The following is a 16230-nucleotide window of genomic DNA, read 5'->3' on the forward strand; positions in this document are numbered from 1 at the left end:
CAAAAACCGCTTGTCTTTTCCCCCTATCCCCCAGTCCTCTTACATTCCACAATATCACCTTAGTTTTACTACCCATCTCTTTCCACTAACTAATGGCCTTAATAGATTCGTACCTGCCCATTCAAACTTCAACAGCTTCCAAAATGCCCTACAAAACAAATATTTCCCCCAGAACTGGTTCTGCATAAAAAAATATGACCAATCGGGGGAGAGGAAGAGGGGAAAAAAAAGCATCAGTAAATCACTGCTCATTTAAAAATTAGGTTTTTTACAAGGTTTTTTTTTCATTGATACATGTCCTCCAGGGCAGTACCCAGACCCCTATACTCTTTGCATGCCCAATAACTTGCATCTAAGCCTTCAAAATGGACACTTTTGATTTTTATAGTTTGGGTCCTATAGACTTCAATTATCCGTTATTTGGCTCTGAACTTTCTCGATGTTCGAGAGTTCTGGTGCAAACTGAACAGAGGGTCGTTCGGCCCATCTCTACCTGTATAATAATAATACTTCTTCAACTAAATCAACTGTAGTGAGAGTCCATTAAATACCAACATTCACAAGACTTTGTCTTCTCTTGTCAAATTAACCACTTGCCGACCTTGCTCAGCCTGATATACAATGAAACAAGAAAAGCCACTCCAGGTGAGTCTCTGGTTAATCCCCACACACACTAGTCAGGTGCTAGCGCAGCTCGCATGCTGTGTAATATAAGGAAATATTTACGGATGGCTGCACTTCCAAAAATTATTTTATTGAAGCTTTATATGACAAGTGGTTGACAGATGGAGCAGGAGACAAAGAGGTAGACGTGTTTGGCGCAAATGTTAGCGCTTAGTCATTACCTATTGGAACTAGTCACCACAATCACCTATTTACTGCTCTAATGTGTCATCATTAGGTTACAGGTGAACTAACCAATTAAAATTAGTACTCAGCTGGTGTTACAAAGAAAACCCAGAATAGAATACATGGTACTTACACTCAAATCTGATGTAAAGAGTTTGGTTCAAATTCACTGCCAGAAAAATCTGATAAACCAATTGAACTTGGAGAAAACTCAACACATCAGCCAAAATCATTGTATAGTTACAACAACATACACAAAATAATAGAAAACATGTATATATGTATACACACAATGAAGTTGATGTTGAGAACAAATGATTTCAAAAGCAAAGTGTTAGAACATCATGGGGACCGATACTGGCATAGTCCCAAAGTATGTGCATCTTGAATGAACGTTGATGGCAAAAAAATAAAAAATATATAGGAGAGAAATAGGTGCTAATAGACTAAAGAAAAAAGAAACAATAGCAGCGCTAAGATTGATAAGAGTGTGAATAAAATAATTAGTGAGCATCAATGTTAAACGTTAATATATGAATCACTCAATTAATAGTTAACAATATCTATATTGTGAAAAACCTTACCCCTAGGGGTACAAATAAATTGAAGGATTAATTATTAAATAGGTATTAAATATAGGATAATCAAAAAAATATTCAAAATTGTGCAAAAGTATAAAGTTCAAATATGATGGAAGTAATTCCGTGACAAATCCACCACCGCATCCAAGAAGTGACCACCATAAGAAATGCAGGCTTACCAAACAGCAAGCAAAGGGAGCTTGTGACCTTAAACCTGGCCAGGGCCTTTATCCCAAGGCAGGCAGGTAACTCTGAGTGCCAAACTGGTCTTAGGGACAGAGTGGGTGTCTCAGGGAAATTCAGCGTTCATCAGATGATAGGAATGATCAGCTAACTCTCTCGGGCCAGAGACCTCCGACATGCCGTCATATAAAACCTGAGCACAGCCAGGTGCAGAGCAGCAGCAGGTCTTCATCCTAGCTTCTCCTTCCCACTGAAACTTCATCCATTGGGTGTATCTCACTTATATCAGCAGCTGTACATGGTTTGTTGTTGTGATATATAATTTACTTTTGTTTACTTAGGTGCTAATAGACTGCATGAAACTAGCTAAGAGGAAAAGAAAAAAAAAAATGTAGGAGAGAAATAGGTGCTAATAGACTGCAGGAAACTAGCTAAGAGGAAAAAAAAACACTTGTCATATGAAGCTTCAATAAAAGGATTATTGGAAGTGCAGCCATCAGGCCGATATACATCGGCACAATGGGACGGTTGGGCGAAACCCCGTTCCGGTACATCTCCCCCTTTAAGAGCCATCAGAGGGCATGCGCGGGCGCTGCACAGCGGGGGACCCGATGCGTGTGGCTAGCGGGCGTGATCGTAAACACACAAATCCCTGTTCTGTCAGGGGAGAGGAGACATATCGTTTGTTCCTACTAAGTAGGAACAACAATATATCTCCTCCCCCAGTCAGTCCTATCCCCATACAATTAGAACACATCTAGGGAATACACATTTAACCCCTTGATCGCCCCCTATTGTTAACCCCTACCAGTGACATTTACACAATAATCAGTGCATATTTATAGCACTGATCGCTGTATAAATGTCAGTGGTCCCAAAAATGTGTCAAATGTGTCCGATTTGTCTGTCACAATGTGGCAGTACCGCTAAAAATCGCAGATCACCGCGACTACTAGTAACAAAAATAAATAAATGTTAAAAATGCCTTAAATCTTTCCCATAGTTTGTAGATGCTATAACTTTTGAGCAAACCAATCAATATATGCTTATTGTGATTTTTTTTACCAAAAATATGTATAAGACTATATATTGGCCTAAACTGATGAAGAAATTTGTTTTTTAAAAACATTTTTGGGGATATTTATTATAGCAAAAAGTAAAAAATATTGTTTTTTTTTTCAAAATTGTCCCTCTTTTTTTGTTTATAGTGCAAAAATTTAAAAAGGCAGAGGTGATTAAATACCACCAAAAGAAAGCTCTATTTGTGGGAAAAAAGGATGCAAATTTAGTTTGGGTACAGCATTGCAATTGTCCGTTAAAGCGACGCAGTGCCAAATTGTAAAAAGTGCTCTGGTCAGGAAGGGGGGTAAAATCTTCCGGGGCTGAAGTGGATAAAAGGATTATGACTGCAGTATAATGTAATTAGTGGTATGTAACAATGATAATAATTTGTGCATTTTGAACTTGCAGTGTAACTGGACATCCTCCCTCAACAAAGCACATTGGTATGTAAGAGTGACTTAGCAAAAGCAGCCTATAAACTGTATGTTGCTTAGCTCTTATTTATGATTCTTAGGCTACTTTGTTAAGAATCTGCTTTTGAAACAGCAAAGCAAAACAAAAAAAAGCAAATATATATCTTCTGTTTCGCAGATCAGAATTCCAATGATGAAGAGAAAGACAAACAAAATCCAGAAGATTAAAACAAGGGAACTTATCAAGGAATTCATCATCCATTCAACTACATCAAACCCTTTTCAGACACATACAAACTAAAATGAACTGGCAAACCAACTTTCCTCTTCATTATCCTTTCCTATCTTTATTTTTTGCAAAGATGGCACCTAGTATGTGATAATTTTAGTAGTGGGCTTGCTTGATCCACTTCGTAGTTAAGGAACCACGTTCCTACTTGCTCAGCGCAGTTCAGGCCTGGTAAAGGATCCAAAAAAGGTCAAATTGTCTTATTTAGAAAAGAAAAAGTCAAGGCTTTGTACATTGCAACCCAACAGTTTGCTCGTATTTTTCAATCAGCACTAGAAAAATGACAGCTGTTGGTTGCTACACTTTTATCTTTATTGATGCCTGACTCCTGGAGGTTTCATAGCACTGATATTGCAAACATTTAGAAGCTTTAGTGCCGGTTCACACAGGGGCGGCACGACTTGCAGGTCGCCTCAGCGAGGCGACCTGCAAACGACTTCTGAGGCGACTTGCAAAACGACTTCTGTATAGAAGTCTATGCAAGTCGCCCCAAGTCGCCCCCAAAGTAGTACAGGAACCTTTTTCTAAGTCGGAGCGACTTGCGTCGCTCCTATTAGAACGGTTCCGTAGCACAGAACGGGAGGCGACTTGTCAGGCGACTAGGTCGCCTGACAAGTCGCCCCTATGTGAACCGGCACTTAGGGCAGAGTTTCAAAGTTGGTTTAAACAATGTCCAAATTTTTAGTTCTAAAATGATGGTTAGTCTATGTGGACGAACATGACATATGGAAATTTATGAGCAATTAGCAAATAGATCAAGGTTATTAAAGCCACAAGGATTCCTTGGCTCAATCATAAAATCAGTGGGCCATTAAAAATTCATGTAAAGTTGGCATCCCACTAGATAAATGTGACAAGTTTCTCAACAGAGATGCACAGCAACTACATTATAGCTGCAAACAGAATTTATTTAGCGTAATACTTTATTTTAAGTAGCAAAAATGTATTTCTATTAATGTAGAGCTCAGATTTGTTAAAAAAAAAGCTAGCTGGGTTGCTTTCTGCACTGGTGCACAGTCATGTTGGAACAGGAAGGGGCCATCCCCAAACTGTTCCCACAAAGCTGGAAGCATGAAATTGTCCAAAATGTCTGGGTATCCTGACGTTTTAAGTGTTCCTTTCACTGGAACTTTGGGCCCAAGCCCAACCTGTGAAAAACGACCCCACACCATAATTCGCACTCCACCAAATTTGAACCGGTGCACAAAGCAAGGTCCATAAAGACATGGATGAGCGAGTTTGGGGTGGAGGAACTTGACTGACCTGCACAAAGTCCTGACCTCAACCCGATAGAACCCTATTGGGATGGATTATAGCAGAGACTGCGAGCCAGGCCTTCTTGTCCAACATCAGTACCTGGTTTTAAATATAATCCTGGTCAGGGTCACACCTAAGGACCAGAATGACTTTCTTTATAAAGATAACCATAGGATGTGACTGGCATTGTGAACAAATTGGAGATCCTTTACCATAAAATTCTACTAAGGTGCTCCCCCCTCTGGTGTAACAGGTACTAGCTCCCTTGCTATCCCTCTTCCTTAAAATGGCCCTGGGATAATTGCAATTCATAGTCATGACTTCTGGGTTGGATATACATTTGTACTGTAGGTTGGGTGGACATGCCATTGCCTATATAATGCTGCCCATTGACTCAGCTCTCCAGCAGTCATAATTCAGATACAGTCAACTTTCTGTAAAACTGAAGGAGAAATGTTTATAACCATTTGGAAATTGGTTACCGGAATGAGTTGCATGTGTTGTTTTACACCTATGTTGACAGGCTTGTGTCAATAGCATCAGTTTGCTATTTTATGGCTAAAGCATGAAGTTGGACATGGGTTATGTAGATGTGCACATATGGATAATAAAGGCTTGGTTTATCTATCTCAGTGTACATTTCACATAGAGATGGATTTTGTATAAGTACTCTCATACACAGCTAAAACAGTTGTCTTGTAGCCAGAGACTATGGATCAGTGTATGTAGCCTGTCATTTACTTGAAAGCAGAAGGACTCCAGTCAAAAAAACAGCAATTAGGAAAGGGGTTGGGACTTTAAATGAGGCATATATGTAAGGCCAAAAAAATGTTCAATGTTGGGGAAATAAATATGTTTATTGTACCATGGATGACAAAAAACATCACATGAAAGGTACATACATATAATTTCAATCCTCATATAGACATGCTACAAACCATGTAACACATGACAAGGTAAGTTATGTAGCACATATACAATGTTGCAAAGAAGCAACTGGCCTTATTTGCATAATGTAGAAACTTGAATGTAATAAAGTAAAGGGCTTATGAGCCATCAATGTAAACATAATGCATCAAATTTAGGCCCAATGCGTTTCGTTGGGTATTAACAACATTTTAGGGGCAGATGCAATGATACTCTGGAAAGAGAAAACATAACCAAGGGTCTATTCTACATAATGATGGAACAAAAATGTGATGGATAAAGGGACAAACTTATTGTCCCTTAAAGTACTCACATATGCTATGTGCACAAGGCAGGAGGACCAAGATCATAGAGGGTGTCTGGCAAGGGAGCTGAGGTGAGCTGAAGCACACGGGAGCAGCCAGGAGCATAGGTGGAATACCAAAAAACTGTATCTGAGTGGCAGTGAGTATGGGCTCCACAACTGTGGATGTAGGTGAAAATTATATAATCAATATGTGATATATAGAAGACATAATTGGTAAATTAAAATCCCAAAAGAAAGGAGCCCTAAAAAGTATTAAAATGAATATCAGTGAAGGTGATGAGGTGAAAGACAGACCCCTGAAACTGTGGGGTGCTCAAAACACCATGGAGAGAGTAAAAGAGTTCCCAGGGTAATTTACCTTGAGATTGCAAAAGGATGTGATCCATTAGCCAAGTGCATGTGAATGCTAAATTTGCAGCACAGGGGACTGTTAAAGTTAAATGCTCCCAGCTGATCCCAGCATGACCCGCACCAGCGTCACGCTTACGGCACGACAGAGGGGCGACCTCGCCGGTGCGGCATGAGCCGCCTACTTGGGCATATCATAATTAAAATACAGACAAGCCAGTTGTCAGTCTGTTGTGAAATGTGAAACAGCAGAGGGTCGAAAATTTCATATTAGCCAGTCATAAAGCCTCCATCCCTGATTCAGTTAAAAAAGAAAGTTTGGGACTTTAGATGAGGTACATGAGTAATACACCTCCATCCCTATATGACGTAATTAGGAAAGGGATTGGGACTTTAAATGAGGCATATGTGTAAGGCTAAAAAAAAAATCAATTTTGAGGAAATTAATAAGTTTATTGTAATATGGATGACAAAAACATCACATGAAAGGTACATACATATAATTTTCAATCCTCATATAGACATGCTGCAAAGTAGACATGTGCACTGCCAAAAAATGTGTTCATTTTCATTTAATTTTTTTTAGTCATTCGTTAGAATCGAAATTCGCAAATTTGTAAATTGTAAATTCAAGAATTTGAAAATTCTAAACTCGTAAATTCGAAAATCCGAAACCTGAAAATTTGAATATTCGTAAACTTGGAAATTTAAAAATTCAAAAATTTGTAAATTTGAAAATGCGAAAATTAGAAAATCTGAAATCCGGAAAATTTGAAAATTTGGAAATTCGAAAATTTGAAAATCCGAAATACGGAAATTCAAAGTAATAACTAATTAACTAATAAACTAACTAACAATAACTAACTATTAAATTATAGGTATTGGAATTTCCTTTCAAATTTGGCTGTTAGTGAACATAACAAATACAAATTTATCCGAAGTTATGAATTATCCGAAGTAACGAATGTCGCATCTAAACAAATGGAATGGAATGAATTAATAATTAATAATAATAATAATGAAACATTTTTATTATTATTGCTATTTATTAATTTTAATTAATTATGCTCAATCCATTTAGATATGGCATTCGCTATTCATTATACGGCATTTTCGAATTGTGGAAATTCATAAATTTGTAAATTTGAAAATTTGAAATTTTGAAAATTCGTTAATTTGTAAATTCGTAAATTTTGAATTTTCAAATATTTAAATTTATTAATATTCGGAAAAATTTATTAAACGGGTTTTCGTAAATTCGGATATTTATGGGTTTGTTGAAAATTGGTAAAAAACAAATTTGGAGCAAAACCAATTGCACATGTCTAATGCAAACCATGTAACACATGACAAGGTGAGTTATGTAGCACATATATAATGTAGCAAAGAAGCAACTGGCCTTATTGGCATGATGGTGTAGAAACATGAATGTAATGTGAATGTGTAAAAAAACAGCAACCGCTCTGTGATAGAGAATAGGGCTAAGGAGCAGAACCAACTCAATAGGTTTCACATAAAATGTGATTCTAAATTCCTTTAAACCCTTATAAAACAACCCATTCAGTTTAAAATAGAAATAAAAGGCAAAACGTGTATAGATATGAAAAAAAAAGAAAAATGATAACCTATAAATATCTTTTTTCTCTTTTTTTAAGTGATCATATTCCCTCTGTTCTCAGCTGCATTTGAGCTAGGGGAGGAGAAGAAGCAGCACACTGGGCTTCCCAGTTCAGGGAGGACAGAGTTCAATAAATTATTATTTTAAATACTGCACTATGGGCACAATTTTTGTTTATGTCTTCGTGTGATAAAGATCCAGGAGTTGGGGACATCCATTATTAGGTTTTTGGGAGACCGAATTCCATGTGCTTGCTGAGACCGCTGTTGTGGTCATTTTTGCGGGTAAGGAGACTACATACTCACTTTGGGTGTACAAGTCGGTTTGGAGGAAGGGTCTTTCTTCACAGCTTCACGCCTACAATATATCTTCATACCCACATGGATATCTCTTAAATCACTGTCTATTACAATTGGGACTTTGGTTAAGTTTCAATCATTTTATATATTCCTTTCACCATTTTCTGATTGTGTTATTTCACTGTCAAGTTTATGTGATGTTTCACGAATTCTTGTTTTTATTAATTTGTACTATGTTTGTGGACTTCACCATTTATACTTTTTGGACTATTTAATATAATATCTGGTACTTGTACATGTCATTTGCCATTTATAGAGTTTATATTGTCCTATTTATGTAATATTGCATCATATTTTATATTAGGACTCTGCTTTAGTTTTCCTTTTTCATTAACTCAGGTTTTTTAAAATTTTTGAATATTTGACACAAACTTCAAATTTTTGTGTTTTTCTCACAGTATTATTAGCGCTGCACCCACCTTACATTTTTCACAGATTTGAGTTTGTATATAGAGCTGGTGCTGGCAGCTTTATTTATTTGATTTATTTAAATTTTTTCCTTTTTTTTCACATATTGTTTTTAAGCGCAACATTAGCCATCTGGTTCTTTTTCTATGTTGTAATATACCTGGTTGATCCTGCCTGTTCCTGTGCCCCCCTGTGTGTGCTGTCCATGGTAATCATGGCTGTTGAGCCATGATACCATAGACTGTTTACATGTCATCGTCATCCGGCTCTCTGCTCTGAGTTTCTCCCCTCTCCCTTCCTGCCTGTCAGTGTGAGAACCGATCTCCTCCCCTCCCCTCCCGCAAAAAACACACACAATGTAGTGAGTAACTATAAATCAGAGTAGATGCCAGCAAAGTCACACTGTGACTTTACAAACACTTTAAATTGAACACAACTAGCTTGGTAGGCATGCACCAATCTTTTTACACCTTTGTTCACCTGGAATAAACCTTAGTAATTACTTCCTTCATGAAAATAATCATACATATTTATGACTATTAAGTTTAAACCACCCATCCAAGCATTACCAACTTTTACCAACTTGGGTCCACCCCAAGAGTCCTCCATCCTCTTCCCATACCTAAATTCCCCAAACATATGAACTCTGAGTCCTAATCATAGCCATATCCACACTGTTACTAAGAGGGTGAGCGGGTCAGATTGCTCACCTCGCTGTCTGTTCTTCCTCAAGGTCTCCCTTAGACCTTGAGGAAGAACAGACCACCTTTCTGCTCCCTACATCATATCCTTTATCCATTCCCCACCCATTCTTAACCCTTTTCCTGCCTTCTAGCCCACCTTGTCATGTGCCCCTTCTTCAATGTGCTCAGGGCAGCCTTTCATGTGCTAAAGCTCTGGTTAAAGAATTGAGATAGCTTGGATCCAACATCGGGGCCGAGATTACACAAGGCTAACATACCTCCCAACATTTTGAGATGGGAATGAGGGACACTTACTAGCAAATGTATGCAGGCATAGGACACGCCCCCTGCCACACCCCCTTAAAGGAGAATTAACAAAAAAAAGTGCTTTTTCTTTTTTAACCAATACTATTCCTTTATATTTGCTTTTAAAATGTACAAATGCAGCAATTTAGAAACTGGATGAAAGGTTTTAGCACTAGGAAACACTTTTTGAAAGATAAAAAGTGCATTTTATATACAACTATATAGATCAGACCAAAATGAGAGACAAATGAGGAGGAAAGAGGGACAGAGGGACATTGCTCCAAATCAGGGACAGTCCCTCGAAATCAGGGACAGTTGGGAGTTATGGGCTAAGGATCTTCCACCAACTTGGTGCTAAGGCGAGTGGCATGTACAATGTGGTGACAGGGTCACATTAACACATTTTCAGCAGTAAATTAACTATTTGGCTGGAGTTTAAGCATTGCAAAATGGTTGAATTCATTCTATGTAGGTGAGAACCAGTGATTGCCAGATATAGTTACTAGAAGGCAGACTGTTTTTTACACATTGGGAAAGAATTTTTTAACCTATGTTTTGTAATCACTGCGACTGCATGCAACTACTAGGATCATGCCCTGGCAATTTCAGAGACAAGAAAAGAAGTGTTCAGGATGTTTTCTGATTTGTGTGATATTTTGTGAAGTCTTTTAATAGTATTCTTTCTGCAACTGGTAATTGCACACATAATTCTCAGTAGTACACTTTCTGAATGCAATTATCTTCTTCACACTTTGATGTCATAATGCATAAGCCGAAATAAAGAACTCATTCTCTATCCACTAAATGTGTTTGTTTTATTTTGCAATAATGGAGTAATATCATGGTGTCAAAGAAAAAAAGCTGCCATCTCACTGGCAGTCCCTTTCTCCGATCTTTCCTCTGCTCGAGTGCTACCCATCATTCAAAACATCTTTAAATGTTGAGTGCCTGACAGGGTACCTTTAAGAAAAAAGAACCTATAGTGTGTTTTCCTTTAATATCTATTCTGAAGTATCGTTATGACATATTTCAGTTTTGCCCATAGCAACGTTTTGATTGGGGCCACCAGTGACCTTTCTGTATGGTACCTGGCTGCGTTGTTTGGGACAATAGTTGAATTGGTTCCGGACCGCCTTCTGCACATTTACTGTGGCAAGGTGGCACAGCTGCCTGAAACGATATACCTGTATGTCGTTTCACGCAGTAGCTATGCAGTAGCTGGAGGCGCGATCATGCGCTGATTGGCCAGAGGGGGATCCAATCAGTGGGTCCGGCAGACCCAATGTCTGCCGGCCAACAGCGATCGTTCCCGAAAGAGGAATGTAAACAATACAGATCGCCGTTCTGTCAGAGGGAAAGAGAGAGATCTTGTGTTTCTGCTAAGCAGGAACACGGATCTCCTTTTCCCAGTAAAACCATCCCCCACACAGTTGGAAAGGGACATACTTAACCCTTTGGTCGCCCCTGGTGTTAACCCCTTCCCTGCCAGTCTCCTTAGTACAGTAACAGTGCATATTTTTAGCACTGATCACTGTATCAGTGTCAAAAGTGTAATTTAGGTGTCTGGTTTGTCCCCCGCAAAGTCACAGTCCCACACAAAAAAAACGCTGATCGCGTGAAAAAATAAATAAATAAAAATTCCATAAAATTATCCCATAGTTTGTAGATGCTATAACTTTTCCACAAACCAATCAATATACGCTTATTGTGATTTTTTTTTTACCAAAAATATGTATCTGAATACATATTGGCCTAAATTGATGAATAAATTCGATTTTTTACATGTTTTTATTGGATATGTTTTATAGCAGAAAGTAAGAAATATTGTTTTTTTTTTCAAAATCGTCGCTCCTTTTTTGTTTATAGAGCAAAAGATAAATACCAAAGAGGTGATCACATACTAGCAAAAGAAAGCGACATCAATTTTATTTGGGTACAGCGTCGCACGGCTGCGCAATTGTCAGTTAAAGTAATGCATTGGGCAGACTGGTTAGAGATGATAGAAAGGCAACAGTAACTCAAATAACCACTCGTTACAACCAAGGTGTGCAGAATACCATCTCTCACAACACATCGAACCTTGAAGCAGATGGGCTACAGCAGCAGAAGACTACACTGGGTGCCACTCCTGTCAGCTAAGAACTGGAAACTGAGGCTACAATTCGCACAAGCTCACCAAAATTGGACATAAAAATTGTGGAAAAATGCTGCCTGGTCTGATGAGTCTCAATTTCAGCTGCAACATTCAGATGGTAGGCTCAGAATTTGGCATAAACAACATGACAGCATGCAGATCTTAGAAGAGACTGGTGTTTCTTCTCTGAATTTTGCACCAATAAATGGATACAGCTTATCATCAAGCAGAAAGACAGGAAGTTGGAAAAAGCCAAGAAAATAGGCGTTTGTAAGAAGTCCATTCGACACTTTGCCACTTCCTGCCTCTTTGACAAATAGCACCAAGTCCTTGATGAGAATATTAAGACATTTGAGGACTTGTTCAAATAGAAAAAGTTTTTTTCCTCTTAGTTGGGATTTTAAAGGGGGGGAGGTCTCAAAAGATTAAAATCATAGCACATACTAAATAGGGATCACAAATACCGACAAATATTGTGGATGCCAGAATGTACAAATAACAATAATACAATCAAAGGTATACAAAACAGGTTGACGGAACTACACTTAACCCTTGGAGGCTGTTTAATCTTGGATTACGGCTCATTAGCTATCATAGACAATACTATAGTCTCATAACATCTTTATAACTTCAATTACCCGGGTTGCTACCAGCTGATGGTTATCCATCCGTTGGAGCCAGAGTAGAGAACTCTATTCTTCATAAAACAATAGCTGACGGACGTGACGCCCTTTGTGTCCGGTCTCGATCTGCTGACGATCTCGGTCTCGTGGTGGTGGCGCCGATATTCGGTTCTGGACCCCGGTGGCTAACTATTTTATCCTTCCCCCTTTCCTAAATCGGATGCCATGTGATGTTGACCCTATAACATTATGACGGATATACACCTCACCCCCAGCCCCTGAAGAAGAGGTTGCAATAATTATAAAATACCTCGAAACGCGTTGGACCTGCACTGTCAATAGCTCCTTGCTCAAACAGCCTCCAAGGGTTAAGTGTAGTTCCGTCAACCTGTTTTGTATACCTTTGATTGTATTATTGTTATTTGTACATTCTGGCATCCACAATATTTGTCGGTATTTGTGATCCCTATTTAGTATGTGCTATGATTTTAATCTTTTGATACAATAAAAATTGGATGTTTTTTTATATACTTTTTGTTATATTTTCTGGAGACCTCCCCCCTTTAAAATCCCAACTAAGAGGAAAAAAACTTTTTCTATTTGTATATGAACACAGGGATGTGGGGGTTGGGTGTCTCCTTCCACCAAGTCCGTGTCACCATCCATTGTTCTTTGAGGACTTGTTAGTGCACAAAAACTTGGCAAGTTTGCGAGTGACCTGAGAGATTACAAAGAGGGTAATATCTTCCACTGGAAGCAATCTCTGGGGTATGTCGCCCTAGAATTAATAATAGGAGGAAATAAAAATATTAGTAACACTAAGGATATAAAACAGTCAAATAAGCATAGTAATAATAACAATAATAACAAAACAAATGACAGGTATAATAATTAAATTCCCCTTTCCTCTTTAAACTCTCAGAATACTATCCAGCCCAAGGATATCAATACCGACCCGACTCTGGTCATAGTTGACTCTCAGAATAACTGTCCCACATCCAGGTCTCTGGCTAAGTTCAATTCTGACACAACACAATTAAATCCATACTAGGATGACACAGATAGTCCTTTTACCTCCATGGAACCTGACATATGTCACGGTCTGCTGAATTCCTCAAAATCTGGATGTTCAGGTACATCCAATACTGATGTGGTCTCCTTTTCTATCCCTACTATAAATAGGTTCAGTCCCCTGACCCTGATTTCGGATGGTCCAATATCAGTGACTACTTTAGTGGATTTTACACCATCCCCATCTCCTGGTGAATTGGTTCAGGATCCTGATCCTATTATTGAGGATCCTTCTTTTTTAGAGAAGTCCCCCACTACTCCTCTAGAAGGAAAAAGAAAACATACAAAGGTAGATGGGGGAAGACAACATCAGGATCAAAAAGAAAGACAGGAAAGAATACAGTTAGACCCCTCTCAGAGTACTAAATCGGTTCATTAGGAACTTAACTGTTAAATGTCATTATGCCAAAAATACCAACACAGAATTGCCTACACAGGTTGAACCACCTCCTGAGTCAGATCTGGGGACTGTCGATTATGCCCTTACCCTCCAGAACCTTTGTGGATTCTGGAAGGAGGGGCACATCGACGAGAGCCAACCCCTAGAGGCTTGTTTTGATTCACCAATAGAACACACCCATTTATGTCCCACCTCTATTTTTTATCCATTACAGTCTAAAGGTCCTTACATAGACACATATTATCAGGTTGTTTATAGGGATTTGATCCATATGTGTGAAAGCCAACCCCGTCTGAAACGTAATTTAACTTACGCTAAACATCAGGCCCTACGCTCGTTGGAGAATCTTCCCAGCATTACAATTAAGCAAGCGGACAAGGGTGGCAGCCTCGTTATACAGGATCGTAAAGACTATCTTGAGGAATCATATAGGCTCTTATAACACTTATAAGGTGTTGCCCAAAGATCCCCTCCCGGAATTCCAACTTGATCTTAGGGATCTAGTGAATGAGGTCAGCAAAGAGGGGGTACTTAATAAGAGGGAGCGACTTTTTCTCCTACCTATCACTTGCAGTACCCCTTACTTACCCAAAGTGTATAAATCTCTCCACAACCCACCCGGGAGACCCATTGTGGCAGGTACCCTTAGTTTCACTAACAAATTATCTAAATACATTGATTGTTTCTTACAGCCCATTGTCCAACAGCTCCCCTCTTACATTAGGAACTCAGGTCACGTTCTAGAGGTACTTTGGGATTACATGTGGGAGAGTGATTACATGTGGGCATCGCTCGATGTGTGCTCACCTTACACTTTTTGTGTACGGGTCACAAATCAATTCCTGAAAGGGCCAATTTTTGGTGGAAATTACAAAATTTTGTTTAGAACACAACTATTTTATTTTTCAGGATGAATTATATTTACAAACTAGGGGTACGGCGATGGGAGGTAGATTCACCCCGTGTTATGCGAACATCACTATGGGGTTGTGGGAGGAATTTTTTCTTTGGAACAACAATCCCTTTCTCAGACACATCATCTATTATGGGAGGTATATTGATGATGTGCTTCTGATATGGAATGGAGTCAAACATTTGTTCATGTCTTTTGTTGCTCATTGCAATGGCAATGATCCGGGTCTGTGTTTTACTCATGTGATAGACCCTGACAGTTTGGTTTTCTTGGACCTTGAGTTACTGCATGATGCTGATTCTTTTTTCACTAGGAGCCACATTAAACCTGTTGGTGGCAACTTTCATCTCCATTTTGATAGTTGCCACCATCCAACCTGTAAAAATAATATACCCAAAGGCCAGTTCCTGAGACTAAAGAGGAATTGTTCTAATACTCAGGATTACACAATCATTGATTGACAAATTTAAGGAAAAGGTACCCTAAGGACCTTCTCACGGAGGCTCTTGAATCTGGTTTGGAGAACCATTCCACCAATAGGCTCAGAAATACCCCTTCCAAACGAAGTGCTAGATTCATCACAGGGTTTAACAGGGGAGGGGTGGTGGACTGGAGCTTTGGATTTTTCTACTGGAGTGAATGGTGATGAGATTTAGTGCATAGAAGAAAAGACGAAGTATTCGAAGGACAGATGAAAAAGGTTACAAAGTAGAGAACGTAGGTCTTTCAGTTTGGCAGTGGTGGTAAGGGTCAGTTTTTTGTTTATTTTGGGATTCTAGAAGATGTATTTGGGAGGTGAGTTGTGTAATGGAGAGAAGACGTTGACGTTTCTCGTGGGCTGAAATTTTGATGAGTATTCCCCTACCCTGTTTCCCCGAAAATAAGACCTAGCATGATTGTCGGTGATGGCTGCAATATAAGCCCCACCCCCCAAATAAGCCCTAATTAAAGTCCTTGTAGGTCCTATTTTCAGGGTAGGGCTTATTTTCGGGGAAACAGGGTAGGGCTTATTTGGGGGGTAGGGCTTATATTGCAGCCATCACTGACAATCACGCTAGGTCTTATTTTCGGGGAAACAGGGTAATGAAGGCTTTGTGAAATTAAAATAAAATAAAATTGCAGGATCAGAAACTGAGCCATAATTAGTTGCAATAATTAGTTGCAAATAAGTTTTCCAGGGCAGAGTCGATCTGTTTCTGATATTCAGGTTTAGTAAGGAGTAAAGAGTTGAGTCTCCATAGAGAGGGGGTGGTGTTGTTTGTTGAAATGAAAATTTCCAAAGATATAGGGGCGTGGTCGGACCAAGTGATCAATCCGATGAAGGCTGAGGAAACTCGTTGTAGAGTAAATTTGTCTACCAGGAAAAGATCGAGTCTGGAGTAAACTTTGTGAGCAGAGGAATAAAAGGTGAAATCTTTCTCGTTGCCATGTATGCATCTCCACGGGTCGAAGATATCTTCTTGGGATATAAGGGAATGTAAGGAGGAGGATGTTTTGTT

The sequence above is a fragment of the Aquarana catesbeiana genome, linkage group LG12 (genome assembly GCF_042186555.1).
Source record: "Aquarana catesbeiana isolate 2022-GZ linkage group LG12, ASM4218655v1, whole genome shotgun sequence".
Lineage (NCBI taxonomy): Eukaryota > Metazoa > Chordata > Amphibia > Anura > Ranidae > Aquarana > Aquarana catesbeiana.